At 46.2% G+C, this 27,024-nt stretch overlaps 1 long non-coding RNA gene across 1 annotated transcript; it reads left to right on the top strand.

Annotated features, from left to right (window-relative positions):
* The first annotated feature begins 2,213 nt into the window (after positions 1 to 2,213).
* LOC132812123 (uncharacterized) lies at positions 2,214 to 27,024 on the top strand. The gene is made up of 4 exons (XR_009643464.1): positions 2,214 to 2,315; positions 4,939 to 5,021; positions 6,760 to 6,859; positions 26,281 to 27,024. It is a non-coding gene; the product is annotated as an uncharacterized LOC132812123 (long non-coding RNA).

Genomic DNA, 27,024 nt, shown 5'->3' on the forward strand with positions numbered 1-27,024 from the left:
TGTTTATGTACTGATTCAGATGGCATTGATTCATCAGTCACAGCTATACAGTAATGAGTAGGAAGGCAGTGCCCTCCATGAATAAAGGAAATCTACTGCAGAGCTCACGCAAAGGGAATTCTTACCCTCAGTAAACTCTCAACCACCCGACCTCTTGCAAAAATGCCATCCCATTTTCCAATTCCTCCTTCTCCGTCATATCTGCTCCCAGGAGGACCAGTTCCATCAGAGAACACACCAAATGGCCTCTTTTTTTAGAGACTGCAATTTCCCTTCCCATGTGGTTAAAGATGCCCTCCAACACATCTCGTCCACATCCCGCACCTCCGCCCTCCACACCCCACCCCTCTAACCATAACAAGGACAGAACGCCCCTGGGGCTCACCTTCCACCCTATAAACCTTCGCATAAACCAAATTATCCACCAACATTTCAGCCACCTCCAAAAAGACCCCACCACCAGGGATATATTTCCCTCCCCACCCCTTCCCGCCTTCTGCAAAGACCATTCCCTCCGTGACTACCTGGTCAGGTCCACGCCCCCTACAACCCACCCTCCCATCCTGGCACTTTCCCCTGCCACCGCAAGAACTGTAAAACCTGTGCGCACACCTCCTCCCTCACCTCTAACCAAGGCCCTAAAGGAGCCTTCCACATCCATCAAAGTTTTACCTAAACATCCACTAATTTCATTTATTGTATCCGCTGCTCCCGATGTGGTCTCCTCTACACTGGGGAGACTGGGGGCGCCTCCTAGCAGAGCGCTTCAGGGAACATCTCCGGGACACCCCAACAAATCCATCACACTGCCCCGTAGCCCAACATTTCAACTCCCCCTCCCACTCTGCCGAGGAATGGAGGTCCTGGGCCTCCTTCACGCCGCTCCCTCACCACCAGACGCCTGGAGGAAGAACGCCTCATCTTCCGCCTCAGAACACTTCAACCCCAGGGCATCAATGTGGACTTCAACAGTTTCCTCATTTCCCCTTCCCCCACCTCACCCTAATTCAAACTTCCAGCTCAGCACTGTCCCCATGACTTGTCCAGCCTTGCCCTACCTGCCTGTCTTCTTTCCCACCTATCCACTCCACCCTCTCCTCCCTGACCTGTCACCTCCATCCTCTCTCCCACTCACCCATTGGACTCTATGCTACTTTCTCCCCACCCTCCTCTCGCTTATCTCTCCACGCTTCAGGCTCACTGCCTTTATTCCTGATGAAGGGCTTTTTCTCTGCCCTTTGGATGCTGCATGAACTGCTGTGCTCTTCCAGCACCACTGACCCAGAATCTGGGTTGCAGCATCTGCACTCATTGTTGTTACCTCCCATCACATGACCCAACATCTCAGCACAAGCAGGACACACTGCGCATGCTCCAGCCAACAGTGACCCCGGGTGATTGATGTCAGCACCGGACCAATGAAAGGACGGTGGGCGGAGCCGGAGGACCTTGCGGGAGGTTGATCCTCCAACCAATCACAGTGAATGAAGGGCGGAGCTAAAGTAAACCATGTGATCACCCTCGCGCCCGACGCAGAGTCGCTGTAATAAATGCTTGGGAAGTTATAGAGAGAAAGGATACGGTAAGGAAAGAAATAAACAGGGAAATGTGAGAGAAGCTGTGATGTCATGAGCGGAGAGGTTTTACATACAAATTGTGCATGTCGGAAAACACAAATTTGAACGTCCCAGTCCCGTGTTTGCAGTAAATGGGGAATTGCCTCAGCGGCTGCAGGCCTGAGTGAGCGCCGCCATCTTTATTCGGGACAACGATTCACTGGACACGTGCGGAGCCGCCATCTTTGTAGGGGGCACGGTGCAGCCAGGCGCATGTGCAGCCTCTCTCTGGTACAGAGTCATTGTGATGACAGCAGCCAATCCTGCTCTGATTCACCTCTGGGCTCCCTCAGGACCACTTTGTCAATGTCCAGCCTCCTCAGTCTCCAACCATGGGGGTATTTTTGGTCTGTTTAGTACTGTATTATTACTTTTATAGACCCTTTGTAAATGAGTTTTTCACGTGGCCCAGCCCCTGACCATGTGCTGCTCTATTATCAGATTATTTTGTCTTGAATATTTTTGAGTCAAGAATTCTTTTTTCCAATAAGCAAGTGTATTTTCCTTCAGTTTCTGACTATCAAATTCTGCACCACTTTCATTCCCTGTCATGCATTTTGCACCCCCTTGAACTGTGTTTCTCCTTCCACAGATCCCAGTGATTAATGCCAAAGCCCTGTTGCCTGGGGAGAGGGTGATGTTTGACTTTCTTGTACAGCTGCAGTTTGTGTGGTGAAGGTGCTCCCACAATGTGGTTGGGTAAGAGACATTACAGATTATTCATTACAGCAACAGTGATGATTTGAAGATAATGTCAAAATCAAGAACAGTTTGTAATTTTATTATCATGCTTATAATTTCATATAAAATATCATTGAGAATTTTAGATATAAAGCCAGAGATGGAGATATTAGGTCAGGTGACCAAAAGCATTGCCAAAAAGCAGGTTTTGAGGGATGTCTTAAAGGTGGAACGCAGACCTGTGATGTTTTGTCTGCAAATTCCAGACCATGTTGCTTTAGCAACTGTAGAATCAGCTACACAGTTGAAGTAATGAATTAACAAATCATTGGGAGTCTCGAAGTAAATGGATTGACGAGGTCTCAAAGGATGTGTGGTGCATGGAGCTAGGGATGAGAACAGCCAGGAATAAAGTCAAGAATGAGAATTTTAAATTGTTGTTGCTTATAGGAGCCTTTTGACGGATGAACATATTTGGGGAGAAGTGAGCACGTGGGCGATAGAGCTTTCAATTTTTCTTGAGATTACAGAGAGGTTGAATTTGGGAGGCTGGCCAGGAGTGTGTTTGGATAATTTAAGTCTGGAGATAACACACGATGGATGAGAGTTTCAGTATATGAGCTGAGATGAGGGTGGAATCAGCTAGAAATAGTGGTGTTGGAGTGGGACTGGGCTGTCACTCTTACCTCACCTCTGGGATTCAGCTGGTTGTCAGGTTGTGAATCAGGTGGTAACACAATCGGGAGCTGAGTGGCCCTGGTGGAGCCTAAAATGAGTGTCACTCAGTTGGCTGTTGCTGAGCAGCTGCTGCTTGATAGCCCTGTTGATGAATACTTCCATCACTTTACTGCTGATCGAGGGAAATTGCCTGGGTTGGAGTTGACCTGTGTTTTTGTGTTGAACATCCCTGGGCAATGTTCCACATTGTCAGTCAATGCCAGTGCTGGATGGGTACGTGGCTTTGTGGGTGGCAAGTTCTGGAGCACAAGTTATCAGTATAATTGCCAGAATGTTAGCAGGACCCATAGCCTTTACACTACTTAACCATTTCTTGGTATTATTCGAACTAAATCAAACTGACTTAAAACTCACGTGTGTGATTTTGGAAACCACTGTTGAAGGCTGAGATGGATCAACCCACTTTGCAACTGGCTGAGAATTGCTGCAAATGCTGCATGGATGTGTGAGATCCCTCCGTTAGTTAGGGTGGGGATATCTGTTGTGCTTCCTGCAACAAGTTGATTAATTGTCCATTACCATTCACAAGTGGGTGTGGCAGAATTCTGATCTGATCCATTGGTTGTGGGATCGTTTAGCTCTGTTGCCTGATGCTGATGCTGTTTAAAATGCAGATGGTCCTGTTTGGTAGCTTCAACAGGTTGGCACTGCATTTTTAGGTATGCCTGGTGCTGCTCATGGCATGCCCTCCTTTCCTGTCCATTGTGATGGGTGAGTGCGGGATGTACAAACCCATGAGGTTACAGATTGTGCTGGAGTACAGTTCTGCTGCTGTTGTTATCCCATAGTGCCTCAGAGAGATCCAGTTTGAGTTCCTACATCTGTCCCATTTAGCACGGTGATAGTACCACTCAGCTCAATGGAGGTTTTTCTCAACTTTAAGGTGAGGCTTTGTCTCCAAAAAGACTGTGGGATGGTCGCTCTTACCGATACTGTCATGGACTGATACATTTGCAGCTGGCAGATACATGCTGATAAGATCCAGTATGTTTTTCCCTCTTGCTGGTTCCGTTATCGCCTGCTGCAAACCCAGTTGAGCAGCTATGTCCTTGAGGAACCGACCAGCTCAGTCAGTAATCCTGCTGCTGAGCTACTCTTGGTAGAGGACATTGAAATCCTGTACCCAGAGTAGGCTTGTCACCATTTATTACCTCAGTGCTTCCTCCAAGTGTTGTTCAACATGGAGGAGCACTGAGTCATCAGCCGTGGGAGCACGGTACGTGGTAATCAGCAGGAGCCATGAGACTTCCTGGTGTCCAAAGTCAATGCTGAGTACTCCCACGGCAAATGGTTCCTGTGTGTACACCACTATGCCATCACCTCTGCCTGGTCTGTCCTGCTGGTGGGACAGGACATATCCAGAGATTTCAGGAGAAAGTGAAGACTGCAGATGCTGGAGATCAGAGTCGAGAGTGTGGTGCTGGAAAAGCACAGCAGGTCGGGCTGATGAAGGGCTTAGGCTCGAATCGTCGATTATCCTGCTCCTCAGATGCTGCCTGACCTGTTGTGTTTTCCATCATCGCACTCTCGATATCTAGGGATGGTGACGTTGGTGTCTAGCCATTATCTGTAAGGGATGACTCTGTGAGTATGACTTTGTCAGGCTTTTCTTTCACTAGTCTGTGAGACAGCTCGCCACGTTTTGGCACAAAAAAAACCCGGATGTTAGTGAGCAGGATGTTGCAGAGTCAAGAGGGCTGATTCTGTGGTTGTATTTCCTAATGCCTTGTTAGATGCCAAGTGGTCCATCCAGTTTCATTCCTTTGTTGAGACTTTGCAGTGATTAATACAGTGAGTAGCTTGTTGGGCGACTGTCAGGTTGGCAGGATTTTTTTCGCCATTGACAATGTTTCCATGGAGATCAGGAGATTCCTAATTCCAGTTATTTTTTTCTTGAATTCAGATTCCACCATTTGCCAATATGCGATTTGAACAAGGACTTCAGTTGTACATTTTAATATTCTGGATAAAAGTTAAATACATTAGGTTTGTTCACTCATTTTAAATATCACTAACCCTGGTTTTGTTTCTTTGTAAAACACTGTCCATCATCCTGTCTCCTTCATCCTTCTCTCCAACAACAAGAGCAAGGAGCACATTGAGTTTCTCTGTCACTAAGACTGAGACAATCCGATCAGCTGCCTCTGCTGCTTCCCTCCATCCCACTAGCCCACTGAGACAAACTACCTCACATTGTGTTCCTGATTTTTGTCCCAAACTTGCAATTTTCTCCAGTCTCTTGTCAAGCCTTATCAGAGCTCATCTTGATCTTTTACTAGTCTCGCTAAACCACAGACATTCCAATTCTGTTTCCTCCTCATCACAACCCCCTCGCCAATTCACAGATATTGTTCCTTGTTCTGTCTGTCTGTCTTTTCTGGTTATGTCCTTCTCATCCATTCTGCAAATAACTAACGTTTGACCTCACCATCATTTGTAAATCCTGCTCCATCTCCACTCTCCCTTTCCTTTCTGAATTCCTTGTATTTGGTGTCGCTGAAGGATCTATCCTTGCTCTCTCCTGTATCTCACCTACATACTGCCAGGAGGTGACATCGTCTAAAAGCACAGTGTGAGGATTCACATGTACACTGACGATGCCTAGCTCTCCCTCCCCATCATCCCTCTCCATTGCTCCACTGTTACTCAGTTACCAAACTGCTTATCGCATTCCCACTACTCGATTAACTGCAATTTCCTACAATGAAATATTGTTACGGTTAAACCCATTACCTTCAGTTGCTATTACAAATTCCTTTCCCTTCCTGCTGAGCCCCTCCCTCTCGCTGGGTGCAGTCTGAGGCAGAACTAGACTAGACTCATCACAATATTGCTGTTATATCTGTAACCCCAAGGTGACTTTTTGATCAGACATCTACACAATCATAAACACCAGGAATTCCAATCTCTAAAATGTTGCTTGTCTCCACCTTACCCCCAACTCCATTATTAATGAAACCCCTTACCGTGTCGGCGTTGCCTTAAACTTGATGAATCTGAAACTGAGCCCTTGATTTCGTGACTGACTCAGAATCTGCTAGCTTTCAGTGTTTCCTGCACAATTTTCCCCCGGTGCCTTTGTGGTGCAGCTTTCTACAGTTTCCACCATGTAAATAGCACTCTTTTCCTTATTATCCCCTCCAAAATTACCGACTTTGCATTTTTTCAACTTATACTCCATCTGACAACTTGTTGACCCCTTCTCCTGTGCATCTCTCACTCTTCACAATCCTCTTAGAACTTTACAGTTACGCCTTTTCTAGGAGATCCCCCCCCCCCCCCCTTCTAAACATTTACTGGGAGCACTGGGCAGTGGGAAGCCTGCAGAGTTGCTCTGTTTTTAGAGATACTCTATGGGAGGAGCTTGCTGCCCATTGGGCAAGTTGCCTCCATTCTGACCATCGAGCTGCATGAGTCTTTCACATCCCATGTCTTATTGATGAGGCACAGCGGTAGCACGGAAGGAAAAAATGAGAAGCCAATCCTGCTCTCCACATCTCACTGACTCCGGGAACATTCTGTCCCGTGTGTCAAAGATCTGCCCTGTTCAGTCACATGAAGTCCCAAGGTGGAAACTCCTAGAAACCCACATAGATTTCCATCTGAACTGACTGCTGACCTCCACAAGGAGTAATGTGTCCAGTCATCCTGGGCCAGGAGGAGGGGATGGTGTGAGATTCTAACCTGAACTGACAGTGACGGATTTTATAAACGTGTATTACAGGATACTACAGGTGGACATTCAGATGGTAATCTCAGTCATTGTAACACCAAACTTTGATTGAATTAGTCAGTTCATCAGGACCTGGATATTCGCATTGTGTGTGAGTATTGTATTCCATCTGAATCCCATTTGCTGCATAAAAGTTCTCCTTTGAATCTTCCAAAACCTTTAATGTGTGTCCTGTAAGCCTTGTAGAATGAGCTGATGGGCGTAAGGTTGATTATTATAACGTGTAACTTTCTAAACCCTCTGTCACAACTTCCCTCAATTGCCTTTGCTACAAGGAGAACAACCTCAGTTTCCCCAAACCCCTGATTCCCCAATGTCTGTTTGCTCTCTATAAGGCACACATCAGCATTGTGTTGGAACATTCTCCACTTGCCTGCATCAGTGCAGCCCCCAACAATATTAAAGGAAGTGAACATCCTCCAGGACAAAGCACTGTGCCTGAGTGGTGTCCCATCCACCCCTTCAGCATTCCCTGTCCCCACCCCAGAGAGACAGTGGCATCACTGTGTAAAAGGGAAAGGCAGCATTGTCCCCCCAGACCATAGGGCTGCTCTCTCATTAGGGAGGAAACTGGAGCCCCTGGAAGAAACCCATGCGGACACTGGGAGAATGGGCAAGTTCCACAGAGACAGTTGTCCAAAGCTGGAAACGAACCTGGGGCCCTGGCAGCAGGGCTAATCACTGAGCCATTATGCCACCCTAAACTTGTAATTTGATTCACAACTACCACTTCCTCTGATAGTTCATTCCACACACAAACCATTGTCTGAACAAAAATAAACAAAAAATTCCCGAACACGTTTTTAAAGCCATTCTGCTGTCCCCTTAAAAGCTATGTCCCCAGTCTTGAAACGCGTCCCTTCCTGGAAAGGACACCTGCTGTTCACATTACTGATACCACCCCTCCGTGATTTTAGTCTAATAAGGTCACTCCTCAGCCTCCTGCGCACCAGTGAAAGAAGTCGCAGCCTATCCAGCCTCTGCTTAGAATTCAAGCTATCCATTCCCATCAACATCCTGGGACATCGCTTCTGAATCCGCTCCAAATACATAATGTCCTCCCGATATCAGCATGACCAGAACTGGACACAGAATTCCAGAAAAGGCCTCCCCAACATCCAAAATAACGTCCCAACTTCTGTACTCAGCGGTCTGAGCAATGAAGGCAAGTGTGCTAAGCACCTTCTTAACAACCCTGTCTACATGTGACACAGACGTGAAAGATCCGAATCCCTTGGCCTCTTTGTTCCATATCACTACTCGAGGCCCTGTTTTAATTAGTGTAAGTCTGCCCTCGTTTGTTTTATCAAGATGTAATGTTTTGCATTTATTCCAATCCAAAAAAAACCCTGAGCATTAAAGACAGTAGGAGTATATTTAGAGGGAAATCAGGAGGGCAAAAAGGGGACATGAGATGGCTTTGTCAAATAGAGTTATGAATAATCCCAAGGGTGTTTATAAATACATTAAGAACGAAAGTGTAACTTGAGAGAGAGAATAGGGCTCCTCAAGGATCAGCAAGGTAGCCTATGCGTGGAGCCGCAGGAGATGGGAGAGATACTAACTCAATATTTTGCATCAGTGTTTACTGTGGAGAAGGACATGGGCAATATAGAATGTGGGGAAATAGATGTTGAATATGTCCATCTTACAGCGGAGGACGTGCTGGGTGTCATGTAACCTGTAAAGCTTGGTTAATCCCCAGCACCTGATCAGGTGTACCCAAGAACTCAGGGAAGCTGGGGATGTGATTGCTGGGCCTCTTGCTAAGATATTTGTATCATCAATTATCACAAGTGAGATGCCGAAAGACTAGGGGTTGGTTAACGTGGTGCCGCTATTTAAGAAAGGTGGTAAGGACAAGCCAGGGAACTATCGACCCGTGAGCCTGATATTGATGCTGGGCAAGTTGTTGGAGGGAATCCTGAGGAACAAGATGCGCATGTATTCTGAAAAGCAAGGACTGATTAGTGATAGTCAGCATGACTATGTGCGTGGGAAATCCTATCTCTCAAACTTGATTGAGTTATTTGAAGATGTATCAAACAGGGTTGATGAGGGGAGAGAGGTGGGCATGATCAATGGAATTCAGTAAGGCCGCTCGACAAGCTTCCCCATGGAAGACTGGTTAGCAAGGTTAGATCTCATGGAATATAGGGTGAACTCACCGTTTGGATATAGAACTGGCTCAAATGTAGAAGGCAGGATGGTGGTGGAGGGTTGTTTTTCAGATTGGAGGCATGTGACCAGTGAAGTGCTGCAAGGATCAGTGCTGGGTCCACTACTTTTCGTCATTTATATATATGGTTTAGATATGAGCATAGGAGTTACAGTTGATAAGTTTGCAGATGACGCCAAAATTGGAAGTATAGTGGACAGCGAAGAGGGTACCTCAAATTACAACAGGATGTTGTTCAGATGGGTGAGAAGTGGCAGATGGAGTTTAATTCAGATAAATGTGACGTGCTGCATTTTAAAAAAGCAAATCTTAACAGGACTGATACACTTAGTGGCAAATTCCTAGATAGTGTTGATGAACAAAGATATCTTGCAGTGCAGGTTCATATTTCCTTGAAAGTAGAGTTGCAGGTAGATAGGATACTGAAGAAAATGTTTAGAATACATTCTTTTATTGATCAGAGCATTCAGTATAGAAGTTGGAAGGTGATTACAGGACATTGGTTAGGCCTCTTTTGCAATATTGTGTGCAATTCTGTTCTCCGTGAATCGGAAGGATGTTGTGAAACTTGAAGAAGTTCAACAAAGATTTACAAGGGTATTGTCAGGGTTTGAGCTGCAGGAAGAGAGCAAAAAGGCTGGGGCTTTCTTTCCTTGGAGCATCAGAGAGTGAGGGGTGACCTCCATAGAGGTTTATAAACTCATTGGTAGCACGGATACGGTAAACAGACAAGGTCTTTTCACTGAGTAGGAGAGTCCAGAAATAGAGAGCATAGGTTGAGGGTGAGAGGGGAAAGATATAAAAGGGAACTAAGGAGCAACCTTTTCACGCAGAGAGTGGTGCGTGTATGGAATAAGCTGCCAGAGGAAGTGGTGGAGGCTGACAATTATAGCATTTTAAAGGCATTTGGATACTTGACATGAATAGGAAAGATTTAGAGGGATGTGGCCCAGGTGCTGGCAAGAGGGATAAGATTATCTGGTCGGCATGGACAAATTTGACCGAAGGCTCTGTTTAGTGCTGTTCATCTGTGACTCACAGCTCTGAGTTTCGGTCTCTTCAAAGACAAATCTTAGTCTGTTTTATTTTAGTAAAGCTACAACATTCAGTAGGGCGACGATTTATTTCTTTAAATACACATCTTATGATACTTTGATTAAGTTTTTTTAATATAAAATACTGGTACTAATTTATTCTAGAGTCGTGTTTTGTAAAGCTGTAAGATTGTGTGCCTTTTTCTGGGTCTGTGGACGGTTAAGGTGCAGAGATGGCCATTTGTACAGTGATGTGCTCTTCCTGTTGGATGTAGGAGATTAAGGAAAGTTTCAATGATCCTGATTGTCTGCAGGAAGTGAGGATGCAAATCCTGTAGGATTTCATGGATCAGATGGAGCGATGGTTAAATCTAATGAAGAATTTACAGGGGAGGGGGATGGGGGGAGGTGAGATAGGTGGCGGTTTCAGAAAGGTAGGAAAACTGCCGATCCAGTCAGGGAGATTGGTTTCCTCTCGGAAATGGAGGAGTGGAGGGCAAGTAGTGCAGGAGTCTCCTGTGGTTATTTCCATCTCAAACCAGTATACTGTTCTGGAAAGCATCGGGGGTCACACTCTCAGGGGAATATCGCACTGACAGCCAAGTTACTAGTGTAATGAATCTAGTGTAATGTGAGGTATATCAGGTTCCACATGATCGATGGTGATAGGGGTGCCTCCCTACTGCCTGGGTGAAGGATGGCTCCGACGGTGCAGAATATTCTGAAAGGGGAGAATGATCAGTGGGAGGTCGCTGTACATTGGTACCGATGACATAAGAGAAAAGGATGAAGTCCTGATGAGAGAATATAGCAAATTAGCCTGGAGAATAATAAGCAGATTGTGGTGGGTAGTAATATCTGGATTACTCCCGGTGCCACATGCTAGTGAGAGTAGGAATAGCAGGGTAGAGCAGATGAATGCGTGGCCAAGGATCTGATACAGGGGAGAAAGATTCACGTTTTTGGATCATTGGAATCTCTGCTGGGGGAGAGGTGACGTGCATAAGAAGGATGGATTACACCTGAATTGGAAGGTGTCTAATATCCAAGCAGGGAGATTTGCTAGTGCTAATCGGGAGGCATTAAACCAGTGAGGGCGTGGGGGTAAACCTAAAGAGATAGTGAGAAAGGAGGTAACCCTGAGGCTGGTACAGTTGAGAAGTTAGACAGGCAAGGGCAAGGCACAGAATGAGGTCGGACTGACAAGGTACAATAGACAATCGGTGCAGGAATAGGCCATTCTGCCCTTTGAGCCAGCACAATCATTCATTATGATCATGGCTGACCATCCACAATCAGTATCCTGTTCCTGTCTTATCTCCGTAACACTTGATTCCATTATCTTTAACAGCTCAATCCATCTCTTTCTTGAAAGTATACAGAGACTTGGCCTCCACTGCCTTCTGGGGCAGTGCATTCCATGTGTCCACTACTCTCTGGGTGAAGACGTTTCTCCTCAACTCTCTTCTAAATGACCTCTCCCTTATTTTTAAACTGTGTCCTCTGGTTCTGGACTCACCCATCCGTGGAAACATGCTTCCTGCCTCCAGAGTGTCGAACCCTTTAATAATTTTGTAGGTCTCAATCAGATCCCCTCTCATTCTTCTAAATACAAGTATACACAAACTCAGTCGCTCCAATCTTTCAACATATGATCATTCTGCCATTCCGGGAATTGACCTCGTGAACCTACCCAACACTCCCTCAATAGCCACAATGCTCTTCCTCAAATGTGGAGACCAAAACTGCCCACAATACTCCAGGAGCGGTCTTACCAGGGCCCTGTACAGCTGCAGAAGGACCTCTTTGCTCCTATACTCAATTCCTCTTGTTATGAGGGCCAGCATGCAGCGAGATTTCTTCACTACCTGCTGTACCTGCATGCTTGCTTTCATTGACTGATGTACAAGAATACCCAGATCTCGTTGTACTTCCCCTTTACAAAACATGACTCCTTTTAGATAGTAATCTGCCTTCCTATTCTTGCCTCCATAATGGATAACCACACATTTATTCACCTTAAACTACATCTGCTGTGCATCCGTCCACTCACCTAGCCTGACCAAGTTAACCTGTATTCTCATAACATCCTCCTTACATTTCACCCTGCCACCCAGATTTGTGTCATCAGCAAATTTGCTAATATTACTTTTAATATGTTCATCTATTTTATCAATGTATATTGCGGTCCCAGGACCGAGGACAATGCTGCAGTCCAGCACCGAACCTTGTGGTACCCCACTAGTCACTGCCTGCCATTCCGAAAGGAAGCGTTTATCACTACACTTTGCTTCCTGTCAGCCAGCCAATTTTCAATCCAAGTCAGTATATTCCCCTTTGTAAATCCATGCTGACTCTGACGAATCCCATTACTGCTGTCCAAATGAGCCGTAATTTCATCTTTTATAATTGACTCCAGCATCTTTCTCACCACTGACATCAGGCTAGTCGGTCTATAATTCCTTGTTATCTCTCTCCCACCTCTCTTGAAAAGTGGGACAACATTAACCACCCTCCAATCTGAGTCTACATCTCCTGATTCTGTGTCTCCCCCTTCGCAAGGGGCTGAACGTAATCCCTCACCAACAGGGCTATCCCACCCCCTCTGCCAATCAGTCTGTCCTTTTGATAGCACTGCACTGCATTTATTTCAATGCAAGAGGTTTTACAGGGAAAGCAGATGAGCTTCAGATATAGTTTTGAACATGGAACTGGGATATAGTGGGTATTACAGAAACGTGGCTTAGGTTGGAAAGGACAGGTAGCTTAATGTTCCAGGGCATAGATGTAAGTGGAGGGATAGAAAGGGGGATAAGAGAGAAGGTGGAATGGTGTTTTTGATTAGGGATAACATTATTGTTATGTTAGGGAGGATATTCATAGGGGTTCGCCCGTTGAAATTACTTGAGTGGAACTGGGAAATAAGAACAGGATGATCACATTATTGAGGTTGTCTGTGTGGGTTTCTTCCGGGTGCTCTGGTTTCTTCCCACAGTCCAAATATGTGCAGGTTGGGTGGATTATCCAGGCTGAATTGCCCATATTGTTCAGGGGTGTACTGGTTGGGTGGATTATCCGGGCTGAATTGCCCATATTGTTCAGGGATGTGCAGGCTAGGTGGATTGGCCATGGGAAATGCAGCGTTACAGGGGTAAGATAGGAGGCTCTGAGGGTCAGTGTGGATGTGATGGGCCAAATGGCCTGCTTCTACACTTGGGATTCTCTGACGATAATTCTACTAGTTTTAAAACAGTTGCAGAAAATAATAGACCAGATCTATTGGGCGGCACGGTGGCACAGTTATGGGCGGCACGGTGGCACAGTGGTTAGCACTGCTGCCTCACAGCGCCTGTAGACCCGGGTTCAATTCCCGACTCAGGCGACTGACTGTGTGGAGTTTGCACGTTCTCCCCGTGTCTGCGTGGGTTTCCTCCGGGTGCTCCGGTTTCCTCCCACAGTCCAAAGATGTGCGGGTCAGGTGAATTGGCCAAGCTAAATTGCCCGTAGTGTTAGGTAAGGGATAAATGTAGGGGTATGGGTGGGTTGCGCTTCGGCGGGTCGGTGTGGACTTGTTGGGCCGAAGGGCCTGTTTCCACACTGTAAGTCTAATCTAATCTAAAAGTTGGTGTTCAAAATTTGACAATGGTGAATTTTGACGGTACAAGGCGAGAACTTTCAATATTTCTTTGCAACCCCCAGGTAAAGGGATGCCTGGAAAGTGGGAACATAAGAACAGAAGGAATAGGAACAGGAGTAGGCCATCTGGCCCGTCAAGCCTGCACTGCCATTCAATAAGACCAGGGCTGATCTTTTCATGGCCTCGGCTCCACTTTCCTGCTCTCTCACCATAACCCTTAATTCCTTTCCTGTTTGCAAATCTACATTTTGCCTTAAAGACATTCAAGTTGATAACGTCAACTGCTACACTCAGCAGGGAATTCCACAGATTCATAACCCTTTAGCTGAAGAAGTTCCTCCTCAGCTCTGTCCTAAATCAGATACCCCCTTACTTTGACGCTATGCTCTCTAGGTTGACCCACTCCCCAGTGGAAATAACCTTCCTGCTTCTATCGTATCTATTCACTTCTTAATTTTATTTTTTCCAATACAACCTCCCATTCTTCTAAATTCAAACAAGTATAGTCCCAGTCTATTCAATGTCTCCACATACACCAACCCTCTCAACTCCCGACTCAAACTAGTGACCCTCCTCTGCAACCCCTCCAGTGTTAGTACATGCTTGTTGAAGTAAGGAGATCAAACCTCTATTCCAGTACTCCAGATGTGGCCTCACCAGCACCCTGTACAGCTGCAGCATAACTATTCCTCTAGCAAGGAAGGACAATAGACCTTTCACCATCTCTTTTAGACCCTGGGAAGCATTCCATCACGGCCAGGAGACCCATGTACTTTTGGGCTGTTATCTTTCTCAACACTACCTCTTTACTGAGAATGACTGTTTCCATGTCCTCATCTGCGATTGCCTCCATAGGCTGGTGAAAATGAGACAACAAGAGAACATAGACAGTATGTTCCTGTTAAGGCCAAGTCTGATAGGTGTAGAGAATGCTGTGTCTCTCAAGAAATTGAGGGTCTGGTCAAAAAGATGAAGGAGGGATATGGCAGGTACAGACAGCTGGGTTTGAATGAATCCCTCGGAGTATAGGGGCAGTCGGAGTACACTTGAGGGAAAACAGGAAGGCAAAAAGGCTACAAGAGATAGCTTTGGGGGGGAAAGAGGTTTAAGGACAATCCAAAGAGATTCTACCAAACACTAAGGACAAAAGAGTAACCAGGCAGAGAATAGGGACCCTCAAAGATCAACAAGGCTGTCTGTGGAACCACAGAAGGTGGGAGAGATACTACCCGAGGATTTCATGTCAGCTTTTACTGAAAGAGGATATGGAAGCTCGAGAGTTTGGAGAAATAAATAGTGATATCTTGACAACTGTCCATATTACAGAGGAGGTTGTACGGGATGTCTTATACAGAAAGCTGAGTAAATCTGTGGGACCTGATCAGGTGTATGCCAAATCTTTGTGGGAAGTTAGGGAAGTGATTTTCGGGTCCCTCGCTGAGATATTTCTACCACCGATAGCCACAGGTGAGGTGCTGCAAGACAGGCACCATTATTTGAGAAAGGTGATGAGGAAAGGCCAGGGAACAATACACTGGTGAGCCTGAGGGTAGTGGCAGACAAGGTGTTGGAAGGAATTCTGAAGGACAGGTTTATATGTAATTGGAAATGTAAGAAGTGATTAGGAATAGTCAGCATGGCTTTGTACATACATCACTAACTTGGACTTCAGAAAGACATTCAAAAAGGTCCACATAACAGACTGGTTAGCAAGTTAGACACCATGGGATACAGAGAGAACCAGCTATTATATACAAATTGGCGGGAAGGTTGGGGACGGAGGATAGTGCTTTTCGGACTGGAGGCCTGTGATGAGCAATATGGTGTAAGGATCGGTGCTAGGTCTACTGCTTTTCATCATTTATATCAATGATTTCTGTGAATATATGAGGTATAGTTAGTAGGTTTACAGTAGACATCAAAATTTGAGGTGTACTGAACAGCGAAGAAGGTTAACTCAGAGTACAATGGGACTTCAATCAAATGGGCTGAGGATTGTCAGATCGAGTTTATTTCAGATAAATGTGAGATCCTCCATTTTGGAAAAGCAAATGAGGGCAGGAATTATACATTTAATGGGAAGGTCCTGGGGAATGTTGCTGAACAAAGAGACCTTGGAGTGCAGATTCATAGTTCCTTGAAAGTGGAATCATAGGCAGGGTAGTGAAGAAGGTGTTTAGTGTACTTGCCTTTACTGGTCAGTACATTTGAGTAGTGAAGTTGGGACGTCATTTTGCAGCGGCACAGCACATTGATTCATCCACTTCTGGAATTCTGCTTTCAGTCCTGGTCTCCCTGCTATCGGAATGATATTGTGAAACTTGCAAGGGTTCGGAAAAGATGTGCAAAGATGTTGCCAGGTTTGAGGGTTTGAGCTATATAGGTAGACGGTGAATAGGCTGGGGCTGTTTCCCCTGGAGCATCGGATACAGTTGTGAGGGGCAAGGATAGGGTGAAATCCCAGGGTCTTATTCCCAGGATATGTGAGTCCAAAGCTTAGGGCACAGGCTTCAGGTGTGAGGGAAAAGATTGAAAAGAGATCTAAGGGGCAATGTTTCCAGCTGAACATGGTACGTGTGTGGAAGGAGCTACCAGAGAAAGTGTGGAGGCTGGTACAATTACCCAATTATGCCTTTGAGATGTTGTATGTGATTAGCAAAAGTTTAGAAGGATATACGCCAAGAGCTGGTGGATGGGATGAGATTAATTTAGGATATCTGGTCAGCATGGACAAGTTTTGGATCGAAGGGTCTGTTTCTCTGCTGTACATCTTTATGGCACTACTAAAATTAAGATGGGTTTCTATTTTATGGAGAGTTAGCAGAAGATCAACTAATTCTTCTTGGAGCTGAGAAGGTTAGGCAGGAATTTCGACCAGGAGCAGATTTCTTTCCAGGATATTTAATTTACAGAGAGACAGAGGGAGAAATTATTAACGTCACAATTTTGAGTAACTACCTTCAGGTAAATGGCTAATAAAACAGGTTAAAAATGTGAAGATTATATTACTCACTAAGTTCTGAGCATCTGGAACAGTTTGTCCGCCAGCTGGATGCAGATCCAGTAGTTATTGAGAAAACGAATTTAGAATGTAACTTTTTTAAGGAAGGATTTGGAGGTCTACAGACAAATGGGAGGTGAGTTGGGATAGACTGGCACCATCTCCAGAGCGGCCAGTACAGCTGAATAGCCCCAAACCCTTGTCCTCTGTGTTACTGCCCCATTCACTGTGAATGATGAAGCTTATCCCAGGGCAGAGTCATAGAGACATACAGCATGGAATTAGACCCTTTGGTCGAACTGGTCCATGCCGACCAGATATCCCAACATTTGGCACATATCCCTCTACACCCTTCCTATTCACATGCCCATCCAGATGCCGAATGGTGTAACTGTACCAGCCTCCACCACTTCCCCAAACAGAAGATTCCATACAGGCACCCATCTCAGTGTGAAAAAAGTTGCCTCTTGGGTCCCTTTTAAATCTTTCCCCTCTCACCTTAAACCTACACCCTCTCGTTCTAGACTCCCCCACCCCAGGGAAAAGCCCTTGTCTATTTTTCCCATCCATACTCCTCATGATTTTAGAAAGCTCTATGAGGTCACCCCTCAGCATCCGATGCTCTTGGGAGGAGCCCACTCATGTCACAATGGGGCCCAGGTGATTGACAGCAGCTTCAGACCAATAGGAGAACTGGCGTGATCCTTCGGCCAATGGGAGTGAATTGGGGTGGGTCCAGCAGGCCAACACATGGCCATGAGCTGTGCAGGCGCAGTGTCACGGTGAGGGCGGGGGGGACCTAGTGAGTGTGAAGGGAGTGGGAGAGACTGCAAAGTCTGGGGAAGAAATTGAGTTATTGTGGACTCGGAGGGTTTATAAACGCACAGTTTTAGGCTGCTAGACCTGAATTAGAAATTCCTGGTAAATTAGAACCAAAAGAACTGCGGATGCTGTAAATCTCACTCAACAGCCAAAAGATACTGGAAAAGCTCAGCAGGTCTGGCAGCATCTGTGAAGAGAAATCAGAGTTAACATTTTGGATCTGCTGACCCTTCCTCAGAACTGATGCTACTGAAAAAAAATGTTGGTATATATGCAGAAGATCGGGGTTAAGGAGTAAATGATAGGTGGTGATAGAGTCCAAAGAGATGGGAGCAGTTGGACAAAGGAGTGGATAACGATCTGGCTGGGGGAGGGTGAATAGCTGTTTATGGGGACTGTTAGTGGCTAACTATAGCTAATGTGTAATGGTAGGTTATGTACTAACAAGGCCTGGTGTGTGGGTTAAGAGGCTATGGCGCTAGGACACTGGAGAGTTCAGGACCTAAATTATTGATTTTGATACTGGGGCTAGAGGGGTGCAGGGTCCCCAAGTAGAAGATAAGGTGTTGTTCTTCCAACTTGCGTTAACATGTGGCGCTGGAAAAGCACAGCAGGTCAGGCAGCATCCCAGGAGAAGGATAATCGACGTTTTGGGCATATTCCATTCATCAGGAATGCCGGGATTGGGAGTGGGGTGGGAAGTAAGAGGGCTGAGAGATAAATAAGAGGGATGTGTGGTGTTGGTGGGAAGTGGGCTAGGAAGGCAATGGGTAGATGTAGTTAGAGGGTAATGGAGATAGGGTGGAGTGGATAATTGGAAAGGAAAGTGGACAGGTGGGACAGTTTAAGGGCGTGGTGTCGAGTTGGAGGGTTGGATCTGGGATAAGGCAGGGGAGGGGAGATGAGGAAACCTTGATTCTGTGGTTAAAGGGTCCCAATTACTTCCTCCAGGCGTCGGGTAGCTGGGATTTGGTGGTGGAGGTGGCCCATGACTTGCATGTCCTTGGAGGAGTGGGTAGGGAAGTTGAAGTGGTCAGCCACAGGATGGTGGGGTTGGTTGGTGCATGTGTCCCAGAAATGCTCCGTGAAACATTCCGCAAGTTGGTGTCCCAGGAGACAACATCGAAAGCAAAGGCCATAATAGGTGAGGTGTTTGGATGTGCAGGAAAATCTCTGCTGGATGGGGAATGGTCCGTTGGAGGTGAGGGGGAGGTGTGGGCACAGGTTTTGCACCTCTTGTATTGACAAGTGAAGGTGCTGTGAGTGGAAGGTGGGTTGTTGGGGAGCATGGATCTGACTAGGATTCACAGGGAATGGTCTCTGTGGAATGCTGAAAGGAATGGAGAGGGAAATATATCTCCGGTGGGATCTGATTGTAGGTGGTGGAAATGGCGGAGGATGATGCGTTGTATCTGGGTGGAAGGTGAGGACGGGGCGGGGGGTTCTATCCTTGTTGCAGTTGGAGAGGTGTGGTTCAATGGCAGAGGTGCGGGAAGTGGTGGAGATAGACTGGAGGGTATTGTTGACCACGTAGGAGGGGAAATTGCAGTCCTTGAAATATGGTGTGTTTTGGAATGTTCTGGAATGTTCTGCCAGCTTGCATCAAGCTTCACTGGAACACTGCAGTAAGCATGAGACAGAGATGTTGGCCAGGGAACAGGTTCGTGTGTTAAAGTAGCAGGCAGCTGGAAGCTCAGGGTCAGTTTTGCAGCAGAACGTAGATCATCAACTGCCATTTCCAGCACCTCCACTGAGCTGCTGCCAGACACAGGTTCCTGTCCCCTCCATTCACAGCTATTCACCCTCCCAGCAGATTGTTATCTACTCCTTTCTTTCCAAATGTTATTTTTTCTTTTGGGCTCTGTCCCCACCTATTATTTACTCTTTACCCCCTATCTCCTGCAGTCCAAAGATGTGCAGTAAGGTGAATTGGCCAAGCTAAATTTCCCGTAGTGTTCAGGGATGTATAGGTTAGGTACATTAGTCAGGGTTAAAGTAAAATAATAGGGTCGGGGAATGGGTTTGGTTGAGAAACTCTTCAGAGGGTGAGTGTGGACTTGTTGGGCTGAATGGCCTGTTTCCACACTGTAGGGATTCTAATTTTCCCAGCTGCAGTCAGTTCTGAGTGAGGGTCACTGGACCTAGAGTGACCCTTAGTGTGTGCAGAAGGAGGAAACGGGAAAGGGGAGTTGGATCAGTTTAGACTGGAAGGGTTTAATTACACTCTGTACAGGTAGTTAGGCCTGAATTAGAAACTCTTGGTCCCACGTTTACAGCAAATGGGAAAACGGCTGTGGGCCTCAGGCGGTGATGGGTTCTGGGTTATGGCCACCATCTTTATTGGGGACAAGGTACAGCGAGGCGCATGGGCATATCCTCTTCCTGGGTGGGGTCGGGGTGATTTGAAGAGGAGCATTTACACATCAAACACATACCAAGGGAAGTATTTGTCTTTACTGTTCAGCCTGCACTGACTGTGAGTTTTATTTTGTGAATTCATTTTATAGGATTTTATTTGAGAATAATTGAGACAGGGATCTCAAAATCAACTTTCTATCGTCAGCAGGGTCATCAGGATCGGAATACCATTGACATTTAACTGGGGAAGGAGAAAGGTGTGTCTGTTCTGTCTGTGGGAAAGTATCTCTTTTTTTCAAGCAAAAAGCAGAAAGATGTTCGAAGGGATCACCCTTTGGGTTTGTGCTCAATTCTGGGCCCTGAGAGGGAACACAGATTTGTCCAAATTACACCTCGTCTCTACATAGGAACTGTCAGATTTAGACCCAATCACCCACTTTCTGATGTTAACCTGTAAACTCCTCACTTTCAATTCCCTGCAAGCTTCCGATTAAAATTCCTTATGGACTCAAATTCCAGCACCATTTCGGGTGGAATGTTCCAGGTTTTGACAACTGTCTGTTCATTCAGAAACTGCTGAGGTCCGTATTGACTCTGGGGATACAAAGGGCTGAATTGAAAGATGAGATGCAGTTCTTCAGCTCCCATTGAGATGCATTGGAACAGTACAGGAGGCTGAGGGCAGTGTAGGTGTGAGCAGACAATGAAAATGACAGGGCTGCACCGTGAGGGCTGCTTGGTTCAATGAGAGTGTTTTGGAGTTGGGTGTAAATAGAGCGAGGGGAGACAGGGAGAAGGTGAACCACAGCTTCAGTTTTAGTCCAGGCCATTCAGCAATTCACATGTTCCCAAAGGGAACAGCCAAGTTGTAAGCGATACCTGCTGAGTGTTTTTTTTAAAACAGTTTTTAAAGTGTAAAATGTCAGCTTAAGTAAAGATCGGGGCTTTTGATGATATTGGAAATGTTGGAAGAGAAGGAAGGTTTTTGCTCATTTAAATTCTCCTAATGGGAGTAACTAGCTGAAACTAGAGACACATTGTTACAGGAGCCCTCAGACCCGTGGGGCGCTCCTCTTGTACAATGTGGGAAATAAGGGACACTTCCAGTGTCCCTGACGGCTGTGTGTGCAGGAAGGGTGTCCATCTGCAGCTACTGGGAAACTGCTTTTCAGACCTGGAGCTGAGAGTGGACTCACTGTGGAGCAATACTGAGAATGTTATGGATGGCACGTTTAGTGAGTTAGTCACACTGCAGGTGAGGGTTACACAGGCAGAAAGGGAATGGGTGACCATCAGATCAAGCAAAAGGCTCAGGAAGGGAGTGCAGGACTCCCCATGATCATTCCGCTTCTCATACAGATATTGTGCACCGCTTGGGATTCTATAAGGGAGGGAACAGGTGGGGTTGCCTCTCAGGGGAAATCAGCAACAGCCAGGTTCATGACCCCACAGAGAGCTCCGCTGCACAGAACGGGAGGAAGGAGAATGGCAGAGCTATAGTGACAGGGGATCCAGTAGTCAGGGTCAGAGACAGGCGCGTCTCTGACATGAATCCAGGACAGTGGAATTGAACCCAGGTCCATTTATTGATAAAGTGCACAGACTAATAAAGGTCAACGTCCCAAATGCAACCTTCAGCACTTGGTCACCCTAAAGCTCTATTTTCCAGGGTCTGTGCACTTACTCTGAGCCCTTCAGCGGGATTGAAGGAGATGGGGAGAAAACAGGAACAGGATTGTGTTGTAGATCTACAAACTAACCGTCACCCTCCCCTCTCAGTCTCCCCCCTCTGTCTCCCACCCCCATTGTACCTCCTCCCCACCGCAGGGAAAAGACCTTGTGTATTTACCCTATCCATATCCCTACTGATTTTATAAACCTCTATAAGGTCACCCATCAGCCTCTGACGCTCCAGGGAAAACGGTGTATTCATCCTCTCCCTATAGCTCAAATCCTCCAACCCTGGCAACATGCTTGTAATACTTTTCTGACCCCTTTCATGTTTCACAATATTGTTTTGAGAGGAAGGAGACCCGAATTGCACGCAATATTCCAAGCATGACCTAACCAATGTCTGTATAGCCGCAACATGACCTCCCAACTCCTATACTCAGTGCTCTGACCAATAAAGGAAAGCATATTAAACACCTTCTTCACTATCCTATCTACCTACGATTCTGCTTTCAATGAGCTGTGAACCTGCACTCCAAGGTCTCTTTGTTCAGCAGCGCTCCCGAGGACCTTACCATTAAGTGTATACATCCTGCTAATATTTGCTTTTCCAAAATGTAGCACCTCACATTTATCTGAATTAAACTCCATTTGCCAATCCTCAACCATCTGACCAAGATCCCGTTGTAATCGGAGATAATCTTATTCACTGTCCACTACATCGCCAATTTTGATGTCATCTTACTAACAATACTTTCTATATTCACTTCCAAATCATTTATATAAATTATGAAAATTAGTGGATCCAGCACCGATCCTTTGTGACACCCCACTGGTCACAGGTCTCCAATCTGAAAAGTAACCTTCTGGCACCACCCTCTGTCTTCTACCTCTGAGCCAGTTTTGTATCCAAACGGCTCGTTCTCTCTCTGTATACCGTGAGATCTAGCCTTGCTAACTAATCTCCCATGGGGAACCTTCTTGAACGCCTTACTGAAGATCATGTAGATGATTTCCACCGCTTTGCCCTGACTTAAGTTCATGAGACGCGATTTCTCACACACAAAGCTGTTAATAGTATACAGGACTTAACTCTGTACATTGGAGTCTGCGTCACCCAGTTATGGGTGTTCATATTCTGGATAAAGTTCACGTACACCAGCTTTGTGTTAGTGACTGTGTATCGAGTCTTATTAATATCACCAACACCGTGAGTTCCTTTTCAAAGGCAGTCCCTATATCCCTAACCCTGCTCCCATCTGCTCTGTCTCCTCCATCCCCACCGTAGACAGTATGTGGGAGGAGCTCATGGAGTTTCCATGTGAGTGAGACGGAGAACATCTTCCCTTCTTTCCTCTAGTCCACCAAGAAATGGTGGTAGTGTCCTTACCTCTGGACCAGGAGGATCCGGTTCAAAGTTGAGTGACAGCATCTTTGAAGTGGCTGATTGGAAAACCTGCCCAAGCCACCAGGCCATACTGTCTCCCAGCTGTCCCTGCCTGAGCCTCTAAACAAAACCTTCCTGTAGTTTCTCTCCTGTTAGACTCTCCCATTGCTCAGTTTGTCCAGGATCCCCTCCTGCTGCTGCACTGCTGCTGTCCCTCACTGACCTGTCCATCCCCCAGTGTCCTCCACATTCATTCATTGTTTACAATCCCATTGTCCCAGTCCTCCAGCCCCGCCCCCTCCACCCTATTGGGCAGTGGCTGCTGTCAATCACTCAGGCTCCTGTGTGATCTGGAGCATGCTCTGCAGGAGGGGAGACCAGTGCATGGGTGCATGGGCGCAGTGCTGGGCAATTGTTGGTGTATGTGCAAGGTGGGTCAGTGCCAGGGAGAGCGGCTGTGGGTGTGTGGGATTGATCTTTCATTGGCAGCTCACTCCCTTCCTCCCTCTGGGAACAGGTCCCAGGGGAATGGCCCCTCCTCTGGTATCGGGACAAGTGGTCGGCGTATCAGTGGGGGAGTATTTTGCAGAAAGTTATCAGAACTCGGGTGAAGATTCAGGGATGTTACGGAGAGGAACATTCATTTTAGTTCATTTTTATTCAACCAGATATGATTTGGCCAGTGTGTGCAGGATGGTTCTCATCAGAGGATCGGAGTAGGGGAATAAATAAGAGGTTCCAGATTGGGGGGGAAAACGTCAGTCCGTTCTGTCCCAGAAGGAAGCCCTGGGGGTGTAGGGAGGATTCACCAACACCCAGGAGGCTCCGAGTCAGACTCATTGATTTGATTAGATTAGATTTCCTACAGTGTGGAAACAGGCCCTTCGGCCCAAACAGTCTACACCGACCCTCGGGTTACCCACCCAGACCCATTTCCCTCTGATTAATGCATCTAATATTATGGGCAATTTAGCCTGGCCGATTCACCTGACCTGCGCATCTTTGGATTGCTGGAATCGAACCTGTGACCCTAGTGCTGTGGGGCTGCCGTGCCATGGTGCCACCCCTTTTTTTGGTTTTTAGTCTGTAGGCAGGAGCTAGGAAGCTGAATTCCAAGAGAGGAGAGTGTTAGAACTAGGTGTGGAGGGAAGGAGTGAGGAGATTATTTTGGATTTCAGTTCACAGAAGAGAGAAATTGTGAGACTGAGATTTAAAGCTTTGGGGGAACAAAGAAACTGCAATTTAACACTATAATTGTTTTATGAATTTCCATCCTGTGTTAACGGTGGTGACCTGTTTTCTCTGTTGTAGAGAACTGAAAGGGCAGATTTGCAGATGAGAAATTTAAATTGAACTTCATTTTCAGTTTTGATAGTTACTTGATCCGTGCCGATCTGAATATCATTGGCCTTTTTCATGTGGAAGGGAAGGTGTGTATTCTGTCCGTGGATGAATATTTCAAATGTCAGTGTGTCTGGAAAAAATACTGAGGTACAGCCAAGTCCATGTTAGCGTGGTGACTGTGGAGAGAGGATCAATCTAAACATCAGGTCATAGGCAGAGAACAAAGGGAACTAACACCTTCAACATATTGTCTCACTATAAACCATTGTTAGCAGCTAACCTGAGAATGCAACTTTAAAAAGAAGGGTTTTGTGATTTACACATGAAAGAAGTCAAACTATCACTGTATTCTCACAGATGAAAGGCTTAACAGACAATTAATTTTTCAATGTATAATTTCAGTTACATCACACTGCAAATTTTTGCTATAAACTCTGTGTTATGATCGAGCCCTCCACAATCACCTGATGAAGGAGCGTCGCTCCAAAAGCTAGTGTGCTTCCAATTAAACCTGTTGGACTACAGCCTGGTGTTGTGTGATTTTTAACTTTGTACACCCCAGTCCAACACCAGCATCTCCAAATCATGACTCCTTTGGGGAGGGTGGTGAGTTTTGGATTCAGCTTTCCAGTGATTACCATAAGAAGATGAGCACTGGGTACAGGAGAGGCAATGCAGCCCTTCGAACCAGCCCCACCATTTAATACGGTGATGATTGAGCTCACCTCGGTCTCAGCTGGGTTTTCCTGCCTGCTCTCTCTCACCCTTCATCTCATTGCAAATTCAACATCTGTATCTCTTCATTAAATCTGCTCATTGTCCTGGCATCCACCGCATTTTGAATAGGGAATTCCACAGATTCACAGCACATTGAGATAGGTTCATTCTTCTTCATGAAATTAGAATAGAATCCCTACAGTGCAGAAACAGGGTATTCGTCCATGGAGTCCACACCAACCCTATAATGAGCATCCCATTCAGACTCACCCATTCCCTGTATTTCGCATGGTTAATGGCTTCACCTGCACAGGCATGGACACTGTGGGCAATTTAGCATATCCAATCCTCCTAACCTGCACATCTTTGGACTGTGGGATGAAACGGGAGCACCCAGAGGAAACCCGCTCAGACACGGGGAGAACGTGTAAACTCCACACAGTCACCTAAGGCTAAAATCAAATCCAGGTCCCTGACACTGTGAGTCAGCAGTGCTAACCATTGAGCCACCTCTGCTTAAAATCTGCTCCTCCAATTCACTTCCCACGCCCCAGTTGGCTGAATCTATATTCCTTACATCAGAAAATCAGGTTGTGGAAGCAGGTGTCTCAGTAAAACCCAGTGACAGCCCATATGTCCTGTGTGTCTGAATGGGGATCCTATACACAACACCCTCCAGTCCACATTTTTCATACACTTTCCAGAGACAGGGCTCCAGTGGCTTCTTGGGGACTACAACACCCACAATCCCTGTGGCAGGGACCACACGTGTGTGGGGAAACCCCGCACTGTACATGTACAGAATGTGGGCCGATTTTGGAGCATGTGCTTTAGGTAAGTATACTTTGCAGAAAGTATTTCACACTGTGATTGGCTGGGGAAGGGATGCATCTGCTTCTGGTATTGATCTGTTAGGGGGTCACCACACCCATGTAGGACCACTCTTCATCCCCAATTCATTGTAATGCTGGGAATCAACAAATGGGAAACAAAGAAGGATCTGACCCATTCTCCCAGACTGAAGGACCCTCTTCTGTCCAGGATCTGCCACCTCCCTTTCTGTTTCCTTTTGTTTCATTCTGCTGTTACATTATTGACTTGCAGCAACTGAAGGGAAAGGAAGTGAACCCAGAAAGGGTGCAGAGTCTAACCAGGGACGGGAAGTGGTGCATGGATCTGTTTATCAACAACTCCATGAGAATGGGGAGGGTGTTCATTAGGGGGTAGCAGAGTCAGAATGGTGGGAGAGAGTAAGTGGGCTGGAGGGTAACAGCTTCGGAGGAAGAAAGGGGAAAAGGATATTCCAAAGAAGCTAGAATTGTCTGCTCTGAATTTCTAATCTGTACATATTCCTTTATACAGGGTGCTAGATGGTGAAGATTTGCAGACTGAAATCTCAAAATCATGTGCAGATTGTGATTATGTTAACCAGCATTTGAAGAACCAAAGATAGAGAATCACTTGGCCAAAATCCTGCAACACTCTCCCTCACAGCATTGTTGGTCTATCTGCACCAAATGGACTGTGAATGGTTCAAGACAGCAGCTCACTCCCATCTTCTCAAGGGTAACTAGAGATGGGGAATAAATGCTGGCTGAGCCAGTGATGCCCATATCCTGGAAATGGGTTCTATCTCTAGTTGCTGAAACCCAGTTGATGTTACTGCAGGATGATGAGGGACGCTGAGTGCATCCTCCAGGAGGCAGCACCATCACATTACCCCTGCCTACACCCACACAGGAACACCACAACGTCACTGGAACAAAAGGCAGTGAAGCCAAAGGAGGACTTAGATATAGTTCTTCGGGGTAAAGACATGAAAGAGGATTGGAACACAGCAGGAACAGGAGACTGAGCTGGATGGTCAGCTGTTTCCCATTGAATGGTGGAGCAGGATTGAAAGGCTGAATGGTCTCCTCCTGCTGCTATCTCCCAGGTATGTATGTAGCCATGGAGCCCGGGAAGGAAGGAGTGGGCAGGGATTCTCCAGGAGATTGCACTTCCACAACAGGTTTCAGTGAGGGTAGGTTTGATGGATTTTATTTAACATTTATCTTTAACACAAAGTTTGTAAATTTTGGTTTTAAAATGTTGTAAAAGTTTTTT

The sequence above is a fragment of the Hemiscyllium ocellatum genome, unplaced genomic scaffold (genome assembly GCF_020745735.1).
Source record: "Hemiscyllium ocellatum isolate sHemOce1 unplaced genomic scaffold, sHemOce1.pat.X.cur. scaffold_257_pat_ctg1, whole genome shotgun sequence".
NCBI lineage: Eukaryota > Metazoa > Chordata > Chondrichthyes > Orectolobiformes > Hemiscylliidae > Hemiscyllium > Hemiscyllium ocellatum.